Source organism: Pundamilia nyererei, unplaced genomic scaffold (assembly GCF_000239375.1).
Source record: "Pundamilia nyererei isolate P.nyererei 1_Seehausen unplaced genomic scaffold, PunNye1.0 scaffold00100, whole genome shotgun sequence".
NCBI lineage: Eukaryota > Metazoa > Chordata > Actinopteri > Cichliformes > Cichlidae > Pundamilia > Pundamilia nyererei.
In genome coordinates, this window is record NW_005187501.1 from 1217844 (window position 1) to 1222812 (window position 4969).

General features: G+C 43.3%; 1 protein-coding gene across 3 annotated transcripts in view; it reads right to left on the reverse strand.

Moving 5' to 3' along the window:
• Positions 1-4969, reverse strand: part of LOC102202802 (uncharacterized) — a 42709-nt gene that overhangs the window by 23382 nt on the left and 14358 nt on the right. The window contains exon 2 of one of the 3 annotated variants that reach the window (XM_005740452.1): positions 1018-1133. The exons of the other annotated variants lie outside the window; for them this stretch is intronic. The gene's annotated coding sequence lies outside the window, so the exon portion shown is untranslated. The remainder of the gene's footprint in view (positions 1-1017; positions 1134-4969) is intronic. 3 annotated transcript variants of the gene reach the window in all.

A 4969-nucleotide genomic window follows, 5' to 3' on the forward strand; every position in this document is an offset into this window, starting at 1 on the left:
CTTGATCACTCAAAATACATTATGCAACAGGCCTCGTTTGCCCATTCTCACCCATTATTCACACAAGTGCTTTTTTCTATGTTTAAGGTATTTCTATCTAATGTTCACACAAATTCACACTCCGATGCATCAGAGAGCATCTTGGGGTTAGTATGCTGCCCAAGGATATTCGGTATGGAGACTGGAGCAGCAAAGGATCAAACCACCTGAACCACCACCACCTGAGCAACAGCCATGCCAGTGGATCATTCATGTGCCGGTCTCCCAGACATCAACATTACTGAAGCAGTGTGAGATCATTTTGACAATACAAAGAAGAGTTTCGGATGTCCTTCAAGAAACCTGGACAACTATTCCTGAAATCTACTTAAAGAAATAGCAAGAAAGCTTGAAAGAGAGTTAGGCTGTATTGAAGAATAAAAGTGGTTACTTGACTTTAAAGATTGTTAGAAGTGTACAAAGCCTGTTTTTTGGTTATATATTCCATTTCCATTTATGTTTGTGCATCTCTTTAAATTTTTCTAGCAAAATATTAGATTTTTAAGGTTTGAGCTACGTGGGCAGGGTGTGTGATCAAAATGCTGCTCTCACGACTGGAGATGGACTCAAAAAGATTCCACATTTAAGTTCTTCTTCATATCACACAGGCCTGAGTGATCGGAGCATCACGCTGAAGGAGGCATGCTCTCATTTCAACGTCACAATATTTGATACGTTTTCATTTTGTAGCTCAGATACGCAAACGTCACCACCTCAGCATGTAATGAAAGACATGTTGAGACCGTGACTCCCTCTCTAAAATATTCACAGATTAAAACACAAAAAATGACAAAGGTCCCACATAAGCTAATACAGTCAGAAGCCCACACGCATACACGTGTAGACCCACATGGCAGCACCAGTTCCCAGGTCTCCGGTGGCAAGTGATGTTTTCACACTTATGTGGGGAGATTGCTATTTCTGCGCAGAGCCAGATAACTCAATTATTCATCACGGATGCTGGTGCACTCACTTTACCTCAGTTAGGATGGAGGCGGGTGTGTCTTCCTTTGAGTGTGTGTTCCACTCGCGCTTGTCTATGCTCGATTCGGAGCGTGCGCGCGTGTGTGCGAAGACCTCCAACAGAAGATGAACTGCTGACATGCCACACCACACAGCAGGAGAGGAAAGAGGCAAGAGGAGAAAAGGAAAAGGAGCTGTCATAAACATGGCAATCAAAGAGATATGAAGCGGGAGGTGAGGATCAAAGAGCAGAAAGAGAAGAGGCAAGGAATTAGTTCCCTTATCTTCTCTCTAAGCCAACCGCGCACCTTCCAATCCTCTACAGCTCAATCAACAGTTACAAAGAAAAAAAGATTTTTTGAATTACCAGCAAAACTGAAATTCAGCTACCGTGGCGCTCAACCTTTTCAGCACAAGAGGCTTTTTTTTTCTTTTTTTTTATCCACCTCGCGTACTCTTGCTCAGCAGCTGTACTCATGAAATAAAGCATAACATTTCAGCCTTTTATTAACAGTGCACCTAATCTTTTCCAGTTTAAACTTAATGGGACAATTACTCTGTCGCTTAGCATCTGATGTGCTTAGCCGTGGTCTAGAGTGGCTCCAGCTAATCTCGAACCCAGAGGGGTTTAAAGCGCAGCTGCATGCCAAACTAGGCCTGATTGCTCTGTCAAAACAAGCACAGGTTCAGCTGAACCAAAGCTAAACTGGAGCTAAAAAGGGGGTGTCTGTTCCGCCCAACGCAGTGAAACCTCAGTATCATGCAGAAAACCGAAAGACGGCTTCTCTGATGACTTATGACTATGCCAAGGGGCGATTAATTGCGTTGTTGCACTGTTTGGTATTGGTATAATTGTGATATGCACTGTATTCTGTTATGTTGGCACTGCTGCTCATGTTTCCATATTAACATGCAATTAATCATTACAAGCATGGGTGTAACATTACATGTATCCGGTCTGAACTGTTCGTTACCGACGTCTGAGACTTCTGTTTGGTACGTCATCTTATCTAAACAGTTACTGTCAGAATACTATAATTATGTCCACAATCCTGCAACAGCAGAGTAGAAATTCCTGACTGCAAATCCCAGAAATGTTTGGCAGTGCACCAGGTATCATCTATGCTGATAGAGTTAGCCTGGAAACCCAGGCAGACCCTATACAATTATTGATCTCACACAATGTGTTCACGTCACGTTTTAAGTGACCTTTCTGAAAGGTCACAACCTACAAGTTATGTGCACACACGCTGTACAAGTCAACCGATCCTTAAATAGGAAAGAATGATTTTGTCACGACTGAATGTTTTTATGTCATTGAGTTATTTGATGACTGATTCATGGCACTTTAGTTCTTTTTCCACCAATGAACCACATTAAGTGAGAAAACATTTCCTACCTGAAAGTATCTGACCTTGTATTGACAGTATATTTGACAGAGTTGACTCCTTAAATTTTGAAGTCATATCATTTCCTTTGGGATTAATAAAGTATTCTGAATCTGATTTCATCACAACGTTTCCAGTTAGTTTCCTTTAGGCTGATCAACACTTAACACACTGACCAGTATCGATAATCTATTAAATAACAGCACTTACTAACAGTAAAGCAATAAATGGGATTTATTCTGATGATGCACACTGTATAGGATTAATTATAGGTCATGCAACATGGGTACAAAAACCCCGGATGACAAAAACAGCGGACGACAGTGCAGCATCTTCAGCTGTGTCGTTAGAAAGGGTGTAATATGCAAATGAGGTGGTCTGGGTGGGTTCAAATCCAGAACACTCTATACTTTATAATGAGCAGAGAGCCACTTAACCACACGCCCTTACACACTGGAGGGTAAAGGTCATGGTTCAGGGTGACTCTGCAAACAGCTGCCGATTGTTCCCCCTAGAGTCCATTTATTGCCCCTAACGCCATATGGACCTCTTGGAAGACCTGACTAAACCCACTGCACACACGTAGCCTTTGGACACAGACAGTACGTCTACATATGCTCAGACATATTGTTCATGTAAACAAAGACATTTCCAGGCTCATAGATAAAACTTCTATGGGTCTAGCTAGATATGAGATGCATGAACATGCACGCATACAAAATGTAAATGACTGCATCCTGTATCTGCACATTCTGCACATTTGTTGCATCTCCAGGCATCAGTCTTAATGCACAAGAAAAACCTGCAAATATGGGAAAGACACATAACTCTGTATCAGTGGCAGGCTATCTCGCTTGTGCCGGTGCCCTTATTTCCCCGAGGACAACTCCGGCAAGCCAATTGGAGCAGTTACACATGCCAACACTCTCATGCAGCCATTTAGCACACCCACCCAGTGGCTCTTTTCATCACCTTTACAGTCAGTAACTCTCACGAAGACGCAGACTACATGCACATGGCGTAAATTCACAGAAACAAAAGAGACACAAATGCAGACAAACTGTCTTATTTCGAATGATCACACAGAGACACAAACACACTCTTCCCCCACTTTAATCTTCAGGGCAGGCAGAATCTATGAGTGATTTATTTTAAACCTTTCCCTGGGGGTTTTACAGGATTGAGCCAGCACTGAACCTGATCACAGCACTCACTTTCTATGTCAGCAATTTGTGAATCCACCCCCTTAGTCTGAATTTGTCTGGATGCGCATGTGTGTTTGCAAGCAAGCTAATGAGTGATAGAGAGAGGTGGGAAGCAAAGACATGGCGAGTGAGGGAGAGAGAGAGAGAGAGAGAGAGGGGGAGACGCAGGAAGAACGAACTGGCACTGTGATGAGTGTGTACTGTAACTTAGCATACTGTCTGTACCACACACCCCCATGGTTTTGGGTGGTGAGTCACCCTCTGCACTTGCAAGCTTGCATCCAATCGTACATGCCTTTGATGTCAAACACAATTTCTTTTTGCGTGTTTTTGGGTGTGTTTATCGAACCTCAAAGACATGAAACGTGAACCTCGAATGTTCTGCACAAGCTAAGCTCTGGGACAACAAAGTCAAAGCGTGACACACCCTCAACAGTCGCCCTACCATCTCCCATTCACAGCCCCATAGCTACTCAGTACCATCCAGATAACTGTGTCTAATTTCACTGGATACTACATTTCCATTTGAAAGGTGGTTAGTGCCTATTGAGCAGTGTTATCGTTGCTGTGCAGACAGAGACAGGTTCCCTCGCTCCTCCCAGCCTCAGACGGAGAAGCCATCGATTTGATTCAGTCTTAAAAGCCAGGTCAGCCTCAACAATGGCAGCTTATGGAAAAACCATTACCCCAGGTGAATTCTGAAACGTTAACCTACATGCATGTTTCCCATCACTCTCCTGCTTTCCCTGACTGTCCTACGAAACACCACAGATGGAGAAGAGACAGGAGAGGGAGCTCTGTGGGTTGCTCGTCAATGGAGTATTGCATGCTCCTCACTAGGTGAGTCATCCTGCCTTTCTTTACACTCCTTGTCCAAGGCCACCTACCTTACACCTCCACTGTAGCACAGCTGCTGCCAAGTTACTACGCCTGCTCATCCATTACACTACTCACAGCCTCTGACACTGAAGAAAAGCCACAGATGACTAATTTTATCAGCACAAATCGTGCTGCTACATCTAAAATGATATGTGGGGTTTGAAGCAGAGACCCATACCAGTTAGCTAGAATATCATTATCTTCTGCCTTTCGCCTGTGTGAATAATGTTAAGAACAGCATTTTGACTGTGCTTGGAGTTCCTTTCTATTGAGTCTAATATCTGTTCACTTTGGCTTACAAACAGAGCTGCCAACCAAGGGGAAGATGGGGTTTATGTGTCATTTCAGTTTGGTTAATTTTCCATACATTCATTATCCCAGGTGTTACAGGGCAAATGGTAGCGTACACACTTTAGAGGCTCCCATTCAACTACAGCACTTAGTTGAATGCACTTAGTACATATAGTCACCAAACACTTTACTAGGTACCCCTTA